The sequence below is a fragment of the Triticum urartu genome, chromosome 7 (assembly GCF_003073215.2).
Source record: "Triticum urartu cultivar G1812 chromosome 7, Tu2.1, whole genome shotgun sequence".
In the NCBI taxonomy this organism is placed as follows: Eukaryota; Viridiplantae; Streptophyta; class Magnoliopsida; order Poales; family Poaceae; genus Triticum; species Triticum urartu.
The window spans coordinates 527,306,656-527,329,103 of NC_053028.1; positions in this window are offsets into that span (position 1 = coordinate 527,306,656).

A 22,448-nucleotide genomic window follows, 5' to 3' on the forward strand; every position below is an offset into this window, starting at 1 on the left:
TGTTGGACTATGAAGATATAAGATTGAAGACTTCGTCCCGTGTCCGGATGGGACTCTCCTTGGCGTGGAAGGCAAGCTTGGCAATACGGATATGTAGAGCTCCTCCCTTGTAACCAACTTTGTGTAACCCTAGCCCCCTCCGGTGTCTATATAAACCGGAGGGTTTAGTCCGTAGGACAACATACACTCATACCATAGGCTAGCTTCTAGGGTTTAGCCTCTACGATCTCGTGGTAGATCAACTCTTGTAATACTCATATCATCAAGATCAATCAAGCAGGACGTAGGGTATTACCTCCATCGAGAGGGCCCGGACCTGGGTAAACATCGTGTCCCCCGCCTCCTGTTACCATCCGCCTTAGACGCATAGTTCGGGACCCCATACCCGAGATCCGCCGGTTTTGACACCGACATATATGATGATTGACTATGTGGAGCTCTTACTTAGACTTTGTTGAATAAGTTGATTTGTAATTGCTTGGTGACTGAGAACATAGGTTGTTAAGTTTCAAGACAATTAATTGTTTGAACCATAACATGTGAATTGGTTGCTACTTTAACATGATGAGTATTATGAGAAAGAGTTGATGTTATGATGCTAGGAAAAGTGATTGAAATTATCATTAATCACACTTCATAAACTATTTCTTTTATCATTTACCTACATGAGGACGAGTAGGAATTAAGCTTGGGGATGTTGATATGTCTCCAACGTATCTATAATTTATGAAGTATTCATACCATGTTTACAACAATTTTATATGGTTTTGGTATGATTTGGATGGAACTAACCCGGGCTGACGCTGTTTTCAGCAGAACTACTGGGGTGTTGTATTTTGTGTAGAAAGAAAAGTTCTCCAAATGCAAAGAAATTTTTTTACAATTTTTTTTGAACAAAAGAGGCACTAGAAGCTTCGTGGGAGGGTCAGAAAAGCCACAAGGTGGGCATGACCCACCAGGGGCATGCCAGAGGGGCCTAGTTTGCACTGGTGGGTTTTGGTCACCTCGAGGCCCATCTTCGTGTGATTCCAACGCTGAAAATCCTATAAATAGAGAAACCATCAGAAATAACCCTAGATCAGAAGTTCTGCCGCCGCAAGCCTCTGTAGCCATAAAAAATAAATCTAGACCCTGTTCCGGCACCCTACCGAAGGGGGAAATCATCACCGATGAACATCTTCATCTCCCGGTGGCCACCACGATGAGGAGGGAGTAGTCCACCCTCGGGGCTGAGGGTTTGTACCAGTAGCTATGTGTTTAATCTGGCCCATTAGTGGTCTTCTGGTCCATAAAAATTCCACAAAAAGTTTCGTGGTGTTTGGATTCCGTTCGATATTGATTCCCTGCGATGTATAAAACATGCAAAAAACAGCAACTGGCACTTGGCACTATGTCAATAGGTTAGTACCAAAAAATGATATAAAATGATTATAAAACATCCAAGAATAAGAATATAACAGCATGGAACAATAAAAAATTATAGATACGTTGGAGACGTATCAGCATCCCCAAGCTTAATTCCTGCTCGTCCACGAGTAGGTAAATGATAAAAACAGATTTTTTGATGTGGAATGTTGCCTAACATGTCATCTCATATTCTTTTCTTTATAGCATGGATATTTGGAATTTTATATTGTTCAAAGCAGTAGTCTAGTTTTGACATCAGGACTTAAATACTCAAGCATACCAACGAGCAACCATGCCTTTCAAAATATCAATGCTAAAATAAGTTATCCCTACCCCATCATGCTCAATCATTGATCCATTCATGAAACACACTCGCATATTAGCTACACCCAATGCTCAAGTACGATCATAGTGCCCCCTAGTTGGTGCTTTTATAAGAGAAGATGGAGACTCAAATTAAAAATAAAAATTGCATAAAGTAAAAAAAGGCCCTTCGCGGAGGGAAGTAGGGATCTGTAGAGGTGCCAGAGCTCAAAGCGAAAATTGAGAGATAAAAACATTTTGAGAGGCATACTTTTCCCACCAACAAAAACGACTTAGAGCTCCCAACACTTTTCCATGCTAGATATATCATAGGCGGTTCCCAAACATCAAATAAATTTTATTCCTTTTTCCACCATAGTTTCACTTCCCATGGCTAACCATATCCATGGGTGCCCTCCATACCAACACTTCCCAAGGAATTTATTATTTGACAACATAAAGTAAATTCCTTTTTCATTTCGGGACTGGGCAACCCTAATACCTTTGCCTTACTCTCGTGCAATGACAAGTGAATAAACACTCATTGTGAGAATAACACATCTAGCATGGAAAATATTGGTCACCCCTCACCGCCTCATGAGCGTTACGAGCACACAAAAGAGAAAATTATTTTGAAAATTAGAGATGGCACATACAAAGTTGCTAAGAACTACAAAAGAATACCGCATATAGGTAGGTATAGTGGACCCATGTGGAAAAACTGGTGTAAAGGATTTTGGATGCACAAGTAGTGATCATACTTAGTGCAAAATGAAGGCTAGCAAAAGATTGATAAGCTACCAACCAAGAAACGAATAATCTCATAAGTGAGCATTGAGCATAATTAACACCAAATAATGCACCACAAGTAGGATGCAATTTCATTGCACAACTATTGACTTTCGTGCTTGCATAGGGAATCACAAACCTTAACACCAATATTCTTACTAAAGCATAATTACTCACCAACATGACTCACATATCACATCATCATATCTCAAAACTGTTATGAGGAATCAAGTTTATTTTGTCCAATGATCTTCATAAAGTTTTTATTATATCCTTCTTGGATATCTATCACTTTGGGACTAATTTTCATGTGGTGCTTTTGATAAGCTCAAAAAAATTTAAGTGAAGATCATGAGCATAATATTTATTTCTCTCAAATTAATTTAAGTGAAGCAAGATATAATTTCTTCAAAAATACTAAATCACACCGTGCTCAAAAAGATATAAGTAAAGCACTAGAGCAATTCCATAGAAAAGAGCTTTGTTGACGGGATGTGAGTGCCGCTTACTTAGCCTCCCTGGCAACTATTTGAGGACTCTATTTTATTTAAAAGCTTTCAGATCTAAGTACTTTATTAAAACAGCAAGCAAAACAAAATAAAATGACATTCCAAGAATAGCACACATCATGTGAAGAAGCAAAAACTTAGGCTCAACCGATACTAACCGATAATTGTTGAAGAAGAAAGATGAGATGCCTACTGGGGCATCCCCAAGCTTAGATGCTCGAGAATTCTTGAAATATTATCTTGGGGTGCCTTGGGAATCCCCAAGCTTGAGCTTTTGTGTCTCCTTAATTCCTTTTATATCACGGTTTCCTAAATCTTAAAAACTTCATCCACACAAAACTCAACAACAACTCGTGAGATAAGTTAGTATAAACCAATGCAAAAACTTTATCATTCTCTATTGTACCAAATCGCTAAAATTATTATTTGACATTTCATACTAAATGCCTCTGCATATTTAATACTCCTATCCTCAAATAGAATCATTAAACAAGCAAACATATGCAAACATAACAACAATCTGCCAAAACAGTATAGTCTCTAAAGAATCCAAGAGTATCAATACTTCCCTAACTCCAAAAATTATGAAAATTTACCACACTGTATAAACTTTATCATAGCTTATTATGCAAAAAGTTTCAGCATTTTATCGCATTCTGAATATTCTAGGGAATTTTTTCAACAGCGTTAAACTTTCTGTTTTGAAACAGTAACATGCAGACTTGCAAAATAAGCATGGTAAAGGCTATACTTGACATTTTTATTGAAAAGAAACATGCAAAACATTATTCTAAATATCAGCAAGCAAATCCTAACAAAATAAAATGATGCTCCAAGCAAAACATATCATGTGACGAATGAAAACATAGCTCCAAGTGAGGTTACCGATAATGTTGAAGAAGAAAGAGGGGATGCCTTCCGGGGCATCCCCAAGCTTAGTTGATTAGATCTTCCTTGAATATTACCTTGGGGTGCCTTGGGCATCCCCAAGCTTAGGGTCTTTTCACTCCTTATTCTCGTCATATCGAGATCTCAACCAAAACTTGAAAACTTCAATCACACAAAACTTAAAGAAACTTTGTGAGATAGGTTAGTATGATAAAGAGCAAACCATTTCACTTTGGTACTGTCAAAGACAAGATTCATAATTATTTCCACACAATGCCTACTGTAGCATATCATTTCCACAATTTATATTGAGCAATATAATCCATCGAAACTAGAAAACAAGCAAACTATGCATTGAAAACAGAATCTGTCAAAAACAGAACAGTCTGTAGTAATCTGTACTCCAACCATACTTCTGCTAATACAAAAATCCGGAAAAAATAGGGAAACCTGGGAAATTTGTCTATTAATATTCTGAAAAAATAATAAGAATTTTATCACACTTCTGTTAAAAATGAGAATTTTTTTCCTAAGCGCAAAAGTTTCTGTTTTTCAGCAAGATCAAATCAACTATCACCGTAAGCCATCCCAAATGTCTTACTTGGCACTTTATTGAAACAAAAGCTATAAAACATTATTATTACAGTAACCTAATCATGTGTACACACAAAAACAGTAGGTAAAAGTGTTGGCTTGTCTCCCAACAAGCACTTTTATTTAATGCCTTTTAGCTAGGCATGATGATTTCAATGATGCTCGCATAAAAGATAAGAATTGAAATACAAAGAGAGCATCATGGAGCATATGACTATCACATTTAATTCTAACCCACTTACTATGCATAGGGATTTTGTGAGCAAACAACTTATGGGAACAAGAATCAACTAGCATAGGAAGGCAAAACAAACACAACTTCAAGATTTTCAACACATAGAGAGGAAACATGATATTATTGAAATTCCTACAAGCATAAGTTGCTCCCTCATAATAATTTTCAGTAGCATCATGAAGAAATTCAACAATATAACCATCACATAAAGCATTCTTTTCATGATACATAAGCATGAAAATTTTGTTACTGTACACATAAGCAAATGTATTCTCATCAATAGTAGTGGGAGCAAACTCAACAAAATAACTATCATGTGATTGAAAATTAAAATCATGATGAAAAGCTTCATGATTATCATTATTCTTTATAGCATACATGTCATCACCATAATCATCATGGATAGCAACTTTGTTATCATAGTTAATTGAAGCCTCATCCAAAATGGTGGATTCATCACTAAATAAAAGACATGACCTCTCCAAATCCACTTTCATAATTATTAAAATAAGATTCAACACCCTCCAAAATAGTGGGATCATTAGTACCTAGAGTTGACACTCTTCCAAACCCACTTTCATCAATATAATCATCATAAATAGGAGGCATGCTTTCATCATAATATTTTTTTCTCATCAAAACTTGGGGAAGTAAAAATATCACCACTACTGTAGGATGGTCCAAACGTGACAGTCGAATCAGAGACCCTTCGATGAAACTGTGTACGATGCCATAATCACAAATAGTGGTGTAAAAAACCCGTCAAAAAAGGTGCAAAACATTTGTGATGACAGATGCATCAAACACGATTCAGAATTTTGTTGCGTGTGCGATGGAGGGCATACAGTTCAGCTCAGTGAACTGTTTGTGATGATGAGGCACAAAAGAAACGGGCAGCCAGATGAAGGCGTGTGTGATATACAGCATACGGTTCACATGGGTGAACTCTCTGATTAGGCAACACAATGGAAACAGTTCAACTGTTAAGATGTGTGTGATACACGGCAAACAGGTCCGTAATTTGAAATGTGTGTGAAGACCAATAATAACACAGACGATTGCTGCTAATAAGCCGTGTGAATTACTCTGTCTATAGTAGAATAACATGTATATATACAACTAAAATAAACATCCAATTACATAAGTAACTATACAGATCATTCGCACACACCTCAATAAACAATTGCATGCATTCTAAAGTAGGAGAAACGATCGCCTAGTCATCTACTTCTTATGACGCTCCCGCCACTTCTATGTGGCTCGATCCCTCGTCTGGGTCTGGAAGAAGACAGTTCCTCATGTCAACGATCCGCCTGTACATCTCGTAGCTTGTGTACGCGTCCATGGCCGCGTACTTGACATGTTGTTCATCTAGTCTCTTATGCCACACACTATGACAGGCGTTCTTGTCCTTATTGCTCTCTTGCTTCATCTTCGCGTAGTAGGGGTCGATGATGGCCAAGGCGAGGTCTACTAGGGAGTTCAGTTTGCTTTTGTCGGTGCCCCAGGGCTTGTAGTGGTGCTGGATGTTGACAAGATTCGGGCATTTCAAGTCCGAAACCTTGAGCGCTTTTAGATCGTTGGTGGTGTCCACCGTAGCCAAACTGTAGTCGGAGCTCTTGATAAAACAGGAAAAATGCTCGCAAGGCCTTGTGGCAATGTGGAAGTGGTAGATGAGGACGTCATGTCGCACGCACAACTAGGCGACAACAACCTTCTGATCATGCCCAGCATGACTGATGGTGTACTTGAGGTCGAAGCCGACCACTAGGTACTTGTCCTCGGCAAGGAACTGCTCCATAGTTTGGATGGAGCTCTCCACCGAGACCGGATCTTTCATGTACACCACCGAGAGGGCCTTCCCCTCACGTGGGTGTCCACTACGTGATACGTGGTGAACTGCCCGCCGTTGTCATCATCGCCCACTGGGAGCACCATTGGAGCCACGGGGAGCACCATTGGAACCATTGGATGTCCTCTCTGTATGTGTCCTCGTGGGTGTGCTTATTGTCACGTGTGAGACGAGAGATGAAGGTAAATGGCCGCAGGAATAAAAGGGGGCTGGGCAGCGTGGATTCTCGGCGCGTCCGCATGGCAGTTCTTGTAGTGGGTAACTGCGCCGTCGCGCCGTGCCCGGCGCAACCGCTTGCACACGAACGTGCGTGATCGTGCGCCGGCCCATAACACTGGCAGCGGGCATGGAGGGACGAGGGCAGACAGTTGCGTCGCTGCGTAGAGAGCGGCCGAGTGGTACTACCTCCGTCTAGTCTATAGTCTCCTTTATATTCCGTGCCATACTTTGCCCTCAAATTTAACCAAAAAATGTTAATGCATGTTTTAAAAATTATATAATTGGAAACTATGTTCAAATACAAGTCCAACTATATAATCTTTGGCAACATGCATTCGTATTTTATTAGTTAAATCATACTTACAAACTAGGATGGTGGTATAGTAGGAAATTAAATCGCAAACGTTTTGTTATTAACCATATGTGTAAGTGGCCTTTCGTCCTCCTCTCGCATGTCTTGTCACCCCGCTGCCGCAGACTGCTTACAGCGCAAGCTTGTAGAGCGCGCGGGGGCGTTCTTTTTGCCAAATGGTGGCGCCAATGAATCATCGGTGAGCCCGTTCTCGCGCAACCTCGCAGGTTCCCACGCAAGCTTCCCGCCAGACTCGGTGAAATCCCCCAAAATCCCAATGCTTACCGGCTAGCTATAAAAACCCTCACGGCCGGCGAGTCCTGCATCGCATTTTCCCCTCCATCCATGTTGCTTATCTCGTCTGCTTCTCCCACATTTGCCAATAGCACCGTTCCGTCATTGTCGCTCAGCCACTCCGCCGTCATCAGAGGACAGCTCCAGCTGGGAGGCTACACCGTGGCGGTGGCGTAGTCCCCGGCGTAGTGTAGTGCGCGTGGCGTCCCTGTTGGGTGTGTGCGGAACACCCACCACACGCTCCGCCGCCGGTGCCCGTCGGCAACTGTTGCCGGCCGCCGTTGCCGCCACACCACCGTCGAAAGCGAGGGCCATCGCCCGCTCTGCCGCTACGGCCCGAAGGCGGTAGATGGCCATCGTGGCCGCCACCCCACTGCTGGCCATTGTGGCCATCACCCGCTCCGCCACCCGAAGGCGGGAGGTGGTGGTCGTGGCCACCACCCTGTCGTCGGCCGCCGTGGCCGCCAGCCCATCGTCGACCGCCGGGGTCATCACCCGCTCCGCCACCGCCGCCCGAAGGCGGGAGGCGGAGGTGGATGCCCGCAGGTGCGACAACGACCTTGTGTGCTACACCGAGTTCCTGTGGGAGGAGGAGGAGCGCCTCGTCGAGCACGCAAAGAGCCTTACCGATGCAGTGGCAGAGGCACACGCCGCCTCAGAGGCGAGGAATCAGGAGATCCACGAGAAGAACCACTACTTCGAGAGGGGTCGTCTGGAGCGGCAGAGGGCGTTCGAGGCATGCGTCGCTGAAGCTGCATTAGCGGCAGGCACCGCATTGCGGTTGCCCAGCTCATCGGTAGGATCCTCCTCCGCCGCCTCTTACTGAGCGCGCTCGACAGAGGTGAGGCAGCCGGAAGTAGTACAAAGCCCCTCCGTAGTAGTAGTAGTAGTAGTAGTAGTAGTAGTAGTAGTAGTAGTAGTAGGGCTATTTTGTTCAGTTCATCTGACTATTGATGTGGTGGAACTGTACAATGTACTTAAAAATAGCTAGTATATATAGTTGAACTAGCTACTTCAGTACGTGGTTGGCAACAATTGGGGAAAAGTTTGGTCGCTTCAACTGTCGAGTTGAACTGTTTGTATAAATTAAGAATGATTGCTTAATCTATGAATGAAATCTATGCTTAATTACTGAATTTTAGTTGCAAAAATTAGATACTGCTAGTGATTTTTAGCTTCATATTTTGACAAATTCCAGTGTGACAAGGATTGACAAATCTTTCCAAATTGTTTGTACGTGATTCCACACGGGTCATCCATTTGCGTTGAAGGAATGCACAAATCCTACGCTCCTCTCACATTGCATACGGGTGTTCTATCTAAAACGTTTGCGATCAAGAGCTACAAAAATCCTGCTCGACACATTTTCTCTTGGCTTCCTGGGGAAGCTATCGATTTGCATACGGGTGTTCTAACTTAAACATTTGCGATGAGTGTTTTACATTTAAAAAACGAATTAAAATGCGGCTTGGGCACCATTAATGGAGATGATGCGAGCAAGGCAGGCGGCCATGGAAGTCAAAGGGCTCGCTTCCTAGTGAGCCAGCGCAGCGTACAACTCGCACGCTTCCCGGTGAGCCTGCGCACTCAAGGACAGCTTGCACGCCTCTTGGTCAGACTACGCACCAGACGGCGCTCGCACGCCTCCCGTTCAGTCAAGGTCAAGCAGTTGTCCGCACGGCACCTCCTACAGCCATTAAAACCAAGACACGTGGCGTCACGTGAATGGTTAACAGAATTTTGGATTTACTAGACTTTAAAAACCATCCATCTCAATGTTTTGCCGGCAATCAACGGTGCCCTGGTGTTTGAAATTCATTCCCATTTCTTGAATGGGACCTAAGCATGCACCCAAGGACACATATTTGATTTTTCAACCAATTTATATGCACTGGAGCATGTGCATGTAGTTCAAATTTGAATTATGAACTTAAATGCATTGAAAACTTAGTTAATGCATAAAAATGACCAAACGAACTTCAAAAAATCACAAAAATTCACACAAACTCCTGTTGTTCTAAGTTGACACGAGAAAAAAATTTGAAAGCAATAAGTGGCAATGGATATCGTTTCGTCCACAAAGGTAGGACGTTCCCTACCGGAAACCATCATGCTTGTTGTGAGAAGGTCCAGTTTGTGAGAAGCATATACCCAAACCTGCCCCAAATGGGACAAAATTTGAACCACGGCATGTTGATGCCGCTCCACGATAGCATGCCAAGTTTCATGAATTTTAGATGAGTTTTGGAATTACTAGAATTTAAAAACCATTCATCTCAATGTTTTATGGGCAATAAACGGTGCCCCGGTGTTTGAAATTCATTCCCATTTCTTGCATGGGACCTAAACATGCACCCAAGGACACATATTTGATTTTTCAACCAATTTATATGCACTAGATAATTTGCATGTAGTTCAAATTTGAATTATGCACATAAAATGCATTGAAAACTCAGTTAATGCATAAAATGTCCAAACGAACCCTGAAAATCACAAAAAATCACACAACACTCCTGTTGTTGTATGTTGACACGACAAAAAAATTGAAAGTAATAAGAGGCAATGGATATCGTTTCGTCCACGAAGGAGGGACATTCCCTACCGAAAACCATCATGCTTGTTGTGAGAAGCTCCAGTTTGTGAGAAGCATATACCCAAACCTGCCCCAAATGGGAAAAAATTTGTACCACGAGATGTTGATGCCGCTCCATGATAGCATGTGAAGTTTAATGAATTTTAGACGACTTATGGATTTACTAGAATTTAAAAACCAGGCATCTCAATGATTTGCTGGCAATCAACGGTGCCCCGGTGTTTGAAATTCATTCCCATTTCTTGCATGGGATCTAAGCATGCACCCAAGGACACAGATTTCATTTTTCAACCAATTTAAATGCACTGGAGCATGTGCGTGTACTTCAAATTTGAATTACGCACATAAAATGCATTGAAAACTCAGTTAATGTATAAAAATGTCCAAACAAACCCCGAAAAATCATAAAAAAGCACACAACACTCCTGTTGTTCTATGTTGACATGAGAAAAAAATTGAAAGCAATAAGAGGCAATGGGTATCGTTTCGTCCACAAAGGTGGGACGTTCCCTACCGAAAACCATCATGCTTGTTGTGAGAAGCTCTGGTTTGTGACAAGTATATACCCAAACCTGCCCCAAATGGGACAAAATTTGTACCACGGCATGTTGATGCCACTCCATGATAGCATGCCAAGTTTCATGAATTTTAGACGAGTTTTGGATTTACTAGAATTAAAAAACCAAGCATCTCAATGTTTTGCCGGCAATCAACGGTGCCCCGGTGTTTGAGATTCATTCCTATTTCTTGCATGGGACCTAAGCATGCACCCAAGGACACATATTTGATTTTTCAACCAATTTATATGCATTGGAGCATGTGCATGTAGTTCAAATTTGAATTATGCACATAAAATGCATTGAAAACTCAGTTAATGCATAAAAATGTCCAAACGAACCCCGAAAAATCACACAACACACCTGTTTTTCTATGTGGACATGAGAAAAAAAATTGAAATCAATAAGAGGCAATGGATATCGTTTTGTCCCCAAAGGTGGGGCGTTCCCTATCGAAAACCATCATGCTTGTTGTGAGAAGCTCCGGTTTGTGAGAAGCATATACCTAAACCTGGCCCAAATGGGACAAAATTTGTACCACGACATGTTGATGCCGCTCCATGATAGCATGCCAAGTTTCATGAATTTCAGACAAGTTTTGGATTTACTAGAATTTAAAAACCAGGCATCTCAATGTTTTGCCGACAATCAACGGTGCCCTGGTGTTTGAAATTCATTCTCATTTCTTGCATGGGACCTAAGCATGCACCCAAGGACACAAATTTGATTTTTAACCAATTTATATGCACTGGAGCATGTGCATGTCGTTCAAATTTGAATTATGCACATAAAATGCGTTGAAAACTCAGTTAATGCATAAAAATATCCAAACGAACCCCGAAAAATCACAAAAAATAGGAGAACACTCCTGTTGTTCTTTGTTGACGCGACAAAAAAATTTGAAAGCAATAAGAGGCAATGGATATCATTTCGTCCATGAAGGAGGGACGTTCCCTACCGAAAACCATCATGCTTGTTGTGAGAAGCTCCGGTTTGTGAGAACCATATACCCAAACCTACCCCAAATGGGACAAAATTTGTACCACTGCATTTGATGCCGCTCCATGATACCATTTGAAGTTTCATGAATTTCAGACAACTTTTGGATTTACTAGAATTTGAAAACCAGGAATCTCAATGTTTTGCCGGCAATCAGCGGTGCCCCGGTGTTTGAAATTCATTCCCATTTCTTGCATGGGACCTAAGCATGCACCGAAGGACACAGATTCCACCAATTTAAATGCACTGGAGCATGTGCATGTACTTCAAATTTGAATTATGCACGTAAAATGCATTGAAAACTCAGTTAATGCATAAAAATGTCCAAACATACCCCGAAAAATCACAAAAAAGCACAGAACACTCCTGTTGTTATATGTTGACATGAGAAAAAAAATTGAAAGCAATAAGAGGCAATGGATATCGTTTCGTCCACAAAGGTGGGACGTTCCCTACCGAAAACCATCATGCTTGTTCTGAGAAGCTCCGGTTTGTGAGAAGCATATACCCAAACCTGCCCCAAATGGGACAAAATTCGTACCACGGCATGTTGATGCCACTCCCTGATAGCATGCCAAGTTTCATGAATTTCAGATGAGTTTTGGATTTACTACAATTTAAAAACCAGGCATCTCAATGTTTTGCCAGCAATCAACGGTGCCCCGGTTGTTGAAATTCATTCCTATTTCTTGCATGGGACCTAAGCATGCACCCAACGACACAGATTTGATTTTTAAACCAATTTATATGCATTGGAGCATGTGCATGTAGTTCAAATTTGAATTATGCACATAAAATGCATTGAAAACTTAGTTAATACATAAAAATGTCCAAACGAACCCCAAAAAATCACAAAAATATTACACAACACTCACGTTGTTCTATGTGGACACGAGAAAAAAATTGAAAGCAATAAGAGGCAATGGATATCGTTTCGTCCCCAAAGGTGGGGCGTTCCCTACCGAAAACCATCATGCTTGTTGTGAGAAGCTCCCGTTTGTGAGAAGCAAATACCCAAATCTGCCCCAAATGGGACAAAATTTGTACCACGGCAAGTTGATGCCGCTCCATGATAGCATGCCAAGTTTCATGAATTTCAGAGAAGTTTTGGATTTACTAGAATTTAAAAAACCAGGCACCTCAATGTTTTGCCATCAATCAACGGTGCCCTGGTGTTTGAAATTCATTCTCATTTCTTGCATGGGACCTAAGCATGCACCCAAGGACACAGATTTGATTTTTCAACCAATTTATATGCATTTGGAGCATGTGCATGTAGTTCGAATTTGAATTATGCACATAAAATGCATTGTAAACTTAGTTAATACATAAAAATGTCCAAACGAACCCCGAAAAATCACAAAAAAATCACACAACACTCCTGTTGTTTTATGTGGACACGAGAAAAAAATTGAAAGCAATAAGAGGCAATGGATATTGTTTCGTCCCCAAAGGTGGGGCGTTCCCTACCGAAAACCATCATGCTTGTTGTGAGAAGCTCCGGTTTGTGAGAAGCATATACCCAAACCTAGCCCAAATGGGACAAAAAAATTACCACGACATATTGATGCCGCTCCATGATAGCATGCCAAGTTTCACGAATTTCAAACGAGTCTTGGATTTGCCGGAATTTAAAAACCAGACATCTCAATGTTTTGCCGGCAATCAACGGTGCCCAGTTGTTTGAAATTCATTCCCATTTCTTGCATGGGAGCTAAGCATGCACCCAAGGACACATATTTGATTTTTCAACCAATTTATATACACTGGAGCATGCGCGTGTAGTTCAAATTTGATTTATGCACATAAATGCATTGAAAACTCAGATAATGCACAAAAATGTCCGAACGAACCCCGAAAAATCACAAAAATTCACACAACACTCCTGTTGTTCTATGTTGACACGAGAAAAAAATTGAAAGCAATAAGAAGCAATGGATATCGCTTCGTCGACAAACGAGGGATGTTCCCTACCGAAAACCATCATACTTGTTATGAGAAGCTCCGGTTTGTGAGAAGCATATACCCAAACCTGCCCCAAATGGGATAAACTTTTTACCACGGCATGTTGATGCCGCTCCATGATAGCATGCCAAGTTTCATGAATTCCACATGAGTTTTATATTAACTAGAATTTAAAAACCAGGCATTTCAATGTTTTGCCGGCAATCAACGGTGCCCTGTAGTTTGAAAGTCATTCCCATTTCTTGCATGGGACCTAAGTATGCACCCAAGGACCCATATTTGATTTTTCAACCAATTTATATGCACTGGAGCATGCACATGTAATTACAATTTGAATTATGCACATAAATGCATTGAAAACTCAGATAATGCATAAAAATGTCCAAACGATACCCGAAAAATCAGAAAAATTCACACAACACTCCTGTTGTTCTTTGTTGACACGAGAAAAAAAATAATTGAAAGCAATAAGAGGCAACGGATATTTTTTGTCCCGAAAGGTGGGGCTTTCCCTATCGAAAACCATCATGCTTGTTGTGAGAAGCTCTAGTTTGTGAGAAGCATATACCCAAACCTGCCCCAAATGGGACAAAATTTTTACCATGGCATGTTGATGTCGCTACCCGATAGCATGCCAAGTTTCATGAATTTCAGACAAGTTTTGGATTTACTAGAATTTAATAACCATGCATCTCTGTGTTTTGCCGGCAATCAACGGCGCCCTGGTGTTTGCAATTCATTCCCATTTCTTGCATGTGACCTAAGCATGCACCCAAGGACACATATTAGATTTTTCAACCAATTTATATGCACTGGAGCATGCGCGTGTAGTTCAAATTTGAATTATGCACATAAATGCATTGAAAACTCGGATAATGCATAAAAATGTCCAAACGAACCCTAGAAAATTACAAAAATTCAAACAACACTCCTGTTGTTCTATGTTGACACAAGAAAAAAAAATTGAAATCAATAAGAGGCAATGGATATCGTTTCGTCCCCAAAGGTGGGGCATTCCCTACCGAAAACCATAATGCTTGTTGTGAGAAGCTCCTGTTTGTGAGAAGCATATACCCAAACCTGCGCCAAATGGGACAAAAAAATTTACCATGGCATGTTGATGCCGCTCCATGATAGCATGCCAAGTTTCACGAATTTCAGACGAGTTTTGGATTTACCGGAATTTAAAAACCAGGCATCTCAATGTTTTGCCGGCAATCAACGGTGCCCTGGTGTTTGAAATTCATTCCCATTTCTTGCATGGGACCTAAGCATGCACCCAAGGACACAGATTTGATTTTTCAACCAATTTATATGCACTGGAGCATGCGCATGTAGTTCAAATTTGAATTATGCACAAAAATGCATTGAAAACTTAGATAATGGAGAAAAATGTCCAAACGAACCCCGAAAAATTACAAAAATTCACACAACACTCCTGTTGTTCTATGTTGACATGAGAAAAAAAATTGAAAGCAATAAGAGGCAATGGATATCGCTTCGTCCACGAAGGAGGGACATTCCCTACCGAAAACCATCATGCTTGTTGTGAGAAGCTCCGGTTTGTGAGAAGCATGTACCAAACCTGCCCCAAATGGGACAAACTTTTTACCACGGCATGTTGATGGTACTCCATGATAGCATGCCAAGTTTCATGAATTTCAGACGAGTTTTGGATTTACTAGAATTTAATAACCAGGCATCTCAATGTTTTGCCGGCAATCAACGGCGCCCTAGTGTTTGAAATTCATTCCCATTTCCTGCATGGGACCTAAGCATGGACCCAAGGACACAGATTAGATTTTTCAACCAATTTATATGCACTGGAGCATGCACGTGTAGTTCAAATTTGCATATGCACATAAATGCATTGAAAACTCAGATAATGCACAAAAATGTCCAAACAAACCCCGAAAAATCACAAAAATTCACACATCACTCACTATAAAAAAAAGACACATCCGTGACATTTTGGGCCGAACGAATTTTTTTCTGTCATACATATGACACTTCTATGACGATAATTGTGACAAAACCCGGTATCATCATAGATGTGGTGGGCTCCTACTTCTATGACAAAAAATCAAGACAAAAAATGGGCTTTACGTCCTGGGCGGGCCGGAGATGGAGCTGCATGACATTCTTTGGGCCGTCCATGACGGAAAAAACCGTGGTAGAAGCGAGGGGGAGGAAAATTTCGGGGAGTTCCCGGTTACGGTGGGAGGTCGGGGGCCGAGCGATGCGCGTTTCTCTCATACACGTACGCGTGTGTGCGCGAGGCGTTGGCTCTAACTGATCCCGAGCGAGGCGTTGGGCTCTAACTGAACCCGAACGATTGCACTGCAGGCTACGCGTTACTGCACCCGAGCGATCGATCGATGGCTGTTAACTGAACCCGATCGAGCGATTCCTTGGCTACTGCTGCTAACTGAAGCCGATCGATGGGATAAACAGTGAGCGTTGTGGAGGGGGGGTTGGATGAACAATGAGCGGTGGCGTTGCCTCTAGATGAACAGGACCCCGTGGTGTGGTGGAGGGTTGGATGAACAATAGACGGTGGAGGGGTGCCCGTGGAGGGGTGGATGAACAGGACCCCGTGGTGTGGAGGGCAGTATGAACAGTAGATGGTGGAGGGGTGCCCGTGGAGGGGTGGTTGAACAGGACCCCGTGGTGTGGAGGGTTGGATGAACAGTAGACGGTGGAGGGGTGGTTGAACAGTAGCCGGTGGAGTAACGCGCGGTGGAGGATGGATGAACAGGAGCCCGTGGAGGCTGGAGGAGGTCGACGGAAGATGAACAGTAGCTCGTGGAGGCTGGAGGGGGTCGACGGTGGAGATGAACAGTATCCCGTGGAGTCCCGTTTTGCGGTACGCCACACCCCTCCCGATGAACAGGACCCCCGTTTCGACCGTAGTGCTCCAACACAAGTCCGTTTCCTCCGTTTTGCAGTACGCCACACCCCTCCCGATCAACAGGAGCCCCGTTTCGACCGTAGGAGGTCCGTTTCCTCCGTTTTGCGGTACGCCACACCCCTCCCGATCAACAGGACCCCCGTTTCGACCGTAGGAGGTCCGTTTCCTCCGTTTTGCGGTACGCCACACCCCTCCCGATCAACAGGAGCCCCGTTTCGACCGTAGGAGGTCCGTTTCCTCCGTTTTGCGGTACGCCACACCCCTCCCGATCAACAGGACCCCCGTTTCGACCGTAGGAGGTCCGTTTCCTCCATAGTGTGGTATGCCAGGCCTCGTTTCCATCACCTCTTCCGTCCAAGCCCTCCTGATGAACACGACCACGCATTCCGTTCCGACCCATGAACACGACGACGATGTTGTTTCTCTGTTCTGATCCAGCCATGTACACGAGCCCTCGCCGTACGTATGCGCGAGTAGGCGTTTGAGACCCCGCCCATATGTACACATACGTGGCCGTATTTTCTTTCTTGCACCCTGGCCGCTGTACGTACGTGTACATGCTACGTGCGCGCCTCTACTATGACATGCGCGCGCCTCTACATCCACCCGTATATATGTACGTACACGTTCGCGACCAGAATGACAATGCTACGTATGCTTCGACCAGGTGAGTCCCGACTGTCAGGCACTTCCTTGCGTGCGAAGGTGTAGCTGGTGCGTCCCAGCAGCCAGGGGGAAACGTTTTTTTGTGAAATACGGTGGCCCATCCGGTGGGTCCCTGCTGTCAGGTGGAGGAAACATTATTTTCCGCGTAATAAGGAGGCACTTCCTTGCTGCGGCCGTGGACCCAGCTGTCAGCCCCTCCACGTACAGTCCACGTCCGATGGAAGTCGTTCCTTGACCACGTTAACCACGCCGCGCCGAGAGCACCAGGGCAGTGGACGACGGCGAGGCCTACGAAGGGGACGACGCGGAGCCGGGGAAGACGCATCAGTGGGAGCCCGTGCGGAGAGGAGTAAGAGGGTTCACTGGTTCGGCTGCGGTGTGAGGCTGCCAACGCCGCAGAATAACAGGGGGTGTGGGTGAGTACAGGGATGGCCTGGCCAGCGGTGGGAGTAGTACGGGGCGGTGAGGCCTCCGCGGCATCACAGCCGGCCACGGGAGGCAGGAGCATGCGGCACGACCGACGCTGCTTTGGGCGGCTGGAGCAAGAAGACCAGAGGTTGAAGAAGCACTACGAGCGTTGGATGCACATCGTACGGTCACTGGAGCTAGAATCGTTCATATTGACTAAAGTTGACAAAGGCACCCGTCCCAGTCAACTTAGTAGGCCCACAAGTCAGCCTCCCACCATGGTGGGTCCCAGCTAGCAGGGGGAGTATTCATTTTTTTGTGCGTAATAAGGAGGCACTTCCGGTGGGTCCGAGCTGACAGCGGGGGGAACGTTTTTTTCGCAAAATATGCTGGCCCGTCCGGTGGGTCCCTGCTGTAAGGTGGAGGAATAATTATTTTGCGCGTAATAAGTAGGCACTTCCTTGCGGCCGCCTGGACCCAGCTGTCAGCCTCTCCACGTACAGTACTCTTCCGATGGAAGTCGGTCGTTGACCACGTTGACCACGCCGCGCCGAGAGCACCAGGGCGGTGGTCTGGACGACGGCGAGGCCTAGGAAGGGGACACCGCGGAGCCGGGGAAGACGTAGCAGTGGCAGCCCGCACGGAGAGGAGTACGAGGGTTCACTGGTTCGGCTGCGGTGTGAGGCTGTTGTCGTCGCAGAATAACAGGGGGTGTGGGTGAGTGGAGGGATGGCCTGGCCAGCGATGGGAGTAGTATGGGGGTGGTGAGGCCTCCGCGGCAGCACAGCCGGCCACGGGTGGCAGGAGCAGGTGGCACGACCGGCGCAGCTTTCGGCGGCTCGACCAAGAAGACCAGAGGTTGAGGAAGCACTACGACCGTTGGATGGACATCGTACGGTCACTGAAGCTAGAAACGTTTAATATTGACTAAGTTGACAAAGCCATTGGTACGCTCCAACTTTGTAGGCCCACAGGTCAGCCTCCGAAACGGTGCACCCCAGATGTCAGGGGGAGGAATCATTTTTTGGGCGGCCGAAGCTAAGAATATCCGAAATTGAAGAAGAAGCACGACATCCGTTGGATAGACATCCAACGGCCACTGCTGCTAGAACCATGTGTTGACTATAATAAGTTGGCAAAGCCTTGCATACGCGTCAACTTATTTTTTTAGGGGACGCGTCACTTAGTAGGCCGACAAGTGTGTGGCAGAGAACTTATAGCCCATTTACGTTTTGTAAGAATGTACAGCCCATTTTGCAATTCTAATGGAATTTACAACAGCCCATTTACAGTTTTGTTAAAAGTACAACCCATTTTCTAGCTAGGACAATGATTAATAATTTCAGCCAACCGTTGAAGACAGAATTCAATAAAATTTCCCACATTTTGATTGGCTCCGAAATATTTTTATCCCAAAATTTCTAGTCAGATTAAATATAAAATTTGTATTACGTAAAAATCTAACGAAACATTGCGCGCGCAACAATGAAAATTTAAGATTTTGAAAATCCATAAATAATATTTTATAAACTAATTTCGTGTTTGGTGCATTTTTTTATAGTTACTGCCCAGTTTTTATAATTACATCCCATTTATTATTTTTTAAAGCCCATTTTCCTGTTAAGCCTAATGCATCCCTCCTAGGAAAGATTTGCAGCACAGCGGGTATTCCTCAAAAAGACGTATAGCTGGGCTAGCCATTTTCATCTTGAAAAAAATAGTATCTGGGCTGGATATCTGGCCTGGGCTAGACGGGCCACAACCCGCCCAGTTAATACCCTGCTCTCCTCAATACTGCTCGAGCTGCTTGGTCCCAGCTGTCGGCCGCACCTTGTGCAATTCTCTCGTTTATATTGACTACATAGGTTGACAATGGTGTGGGACCATGATGTCAGGAAACCAGGAGAAAGCAAAAAAAGTATAGTTGTACATAATAAGGAGGCACTTGCGTACGTACGGCTATGGCCCTAGTGGGTCCCTAGTGTCATCCAGTCAAAATAAAGTCATCTCCTGAATCCTCATGTTCATTGACGATGTTAACAATGCTCGGCACCACGGCGAGCGCAACAACTCAAAGGACAACGGAGAGGGCCTCGCGGGCCCTACGGATGGTCTGATACAGCGCCCGCTACTCATTCAGGAAGCCAGGATCATCGGACACCTATGAGCACCTTCGAGAAACTGAGACGGCATGAAACGGTAATGCCGCGCTTGGGAGCTCTGGTTTATTTCAAACCTGTATTAACATACAAGTGTAATTTACTCGTCATCAAAAACAATGCGTAAAATACAGGCGTAATGAAACCGAGGGCCCGAGGTCTATAAGTAAAACCGGCAGGTTACGCGTGTAATTTGAGAGACCAGCGTATATTTTACGAGCACTGCTATATGGACGACATTACCAGACGATACATGCACGACGTGCGTATCATGCCATCCATGGGCAAGGCTGAAACAGCAGCTAACGGCTGGATTACCAATCGTCCGAGTGTCGTTCAGCGTTTTTATCGTGTTTCAAGTACTTCCGATATTTTACTAGTAGAAATCAACCAACCAAGCGCCTTCGCCCGAGACCATCTGCTTTAATTTACAAGCGTCCGTTTTACAAGCGGTTTTGGTTGGAAAACGACGATCCAATCACGGCCTAATATCATGAGTTGGTCGGAAGATCATATGGTTTCACGTCTAACCAACCCGACTTGTCGCATAGGCTATGAACGAAACATCAGACGATGAACTTCTTAAGCACGGAAACAACAGAATAGGATGATCTTCTTAACAAGCAAATCACTGGCATTAGATCGACATGCAAAACAATACGAAGCATTATTCTCAGGAGGCACGATGAACAGCTCGTGATGCCGCATGCCACAACATTCCCAGCTCAACTTTGCAATCAAACACAAGGCCTGGCATTACATAGACAATATTCAGAACAAGCTCCTAACACAGGAATATCTTAGTAGAGTAACTATCTACTTCTAAACTGAACACAGGAATAGGAAAAAACACTCGACGCTTCTGGCTAACATCAATGAGCAAATTTTGAAAAGGTTTTCCAATTCCAATATATTAAACTAACGTCTTCTTGCTAACATCAATGATTAAACTTTGACAAGTTTTTCCCATTCAAAATATGTAATGCTTGTGATCGTGGAGTCCTGCCGCTTCTTGCTAACATCAATGATTAAACTTTGACAAGCTTTTCCCATTCAAAATATGTAATGCCTATGATCATGGAGTCCTGTCGCTTCTTGCTAACATCAATGATTAAACTTTGACAAGCTTTTCCCATTGAAAATATGTAATGCCTATGATCATGGAGGCACTCCACGTGTTGTTAAATTGCCAATGGTCTCTGCAGACTAGTCATGTCACCGGTGTCTAATAATACTCTGTAAAGCTTCTCGGTCATTCCTTCTGTAATGTAGCGCAAAGAGTGACTACTTCTTTTTGCAAAGTGGAACAACCAACTGGACCCAGTAATGCAGCAGTTTTCCTTGGACATATTGGCTCCTTTTGTGCAGTTGAACTAAAATCGAAGTCGGAATAAAACCGAGCTTTAATTTTGATATCCCTGTAAGCAACAAAAGGTATAAGGGAAACAATTACTGAGAAATAACGATTGATGACTTGTACTCCCAGAAGAAAAACATCTACTGATCTACCTTATCTTAATGGGAAACAAAGCAGGAGAGTAGAAATTCTCAATCAGTGTGATTCATTCATATTAACTGAGACATTATCTTAACAATGCCTTGTTTCAAGATGTATAAAGAACGAAAAAGCAGAAAAGTATCATTCCTAAAACAATGCGACTGATTCATTTTAACAGAGACATTATCTTAACAATACCTTGGTTAAACATGTAGAAAGAACTACAAAGCAGGATAGTACCATTTGTAAAACACTGTAAGTCTGTAACTGATATATAATAACAGAGACATTATCTGAACAATACATTTCTTAAACATGTACTCCGGCCGATCCCTAATAGAAATGGTACTCCTGCCGATCCCTAACAAGTGTTTGCAGTTTTGAACTAAGATTCGGTAGTTAATTCGGAGGAAGGTCGGTACGGACCATTCAAGACCAAGATTTGAAACAACTCGTGAGGAAGATCTCACAGAGATCTCAAGACATATATGGAAATCTGGTCTCATTTTGTGCAGTTCCACCAAAATTAAGCAAAGCAAAATGTCGCAATAGCAACAAGTTGAATAGATATCCCTGTTTAAACAGAGGCAAAAAAGGAATCAGTTACTGGCTAATAAAGGAGGATGAAACATGCGGCCACAAAAATGGTAATCCCGCCAATCCCTAACAAGTGTTGCAGTTTTGAAATAAGATTCAGTAGTTAATTCTGAGAGTGGCATCAATTACTTGCTTATAAAGGGGTGATGCTGAATTTGTTGTAACAAAGCAACAAGCATCATGTCTGGGTTGGTCCCATTTTTGTTCACTACTTAATGGGAAAAGACAGCAATACAATAGCTTCAATTCAACATTTATTTAAAACAGTACCAATACAAGTAGCACAACATCTCAAAGCACACTGCACAATCATGTGGATGAAGGCATGTACTGACCTTTCATGATACCAACAACAATAAAATACGAATTTGCCAACACGAATAGGAAATCCAATCTCGTTTTGTGCAGTTGCACTGAAATCAAGCAAAGTATTTCACGTAGCAAAGCAAAATGTCGCAATAGCAACAAGTTGAATAGATATCCCTGTTTAAACAGAGGCAAAAAAGGAATCAGTTACTGGCTAATAAAGGAGGATGAAACATGCGGCCACAAAAATGGTAATCCCGCCAATCCCTAACAAGTGTTGCAGTTTTGAAATAAGATTCAGTAGTTAATTCTGAGAGTGGCATCAATTACTTGCTTATAAAGGGGTG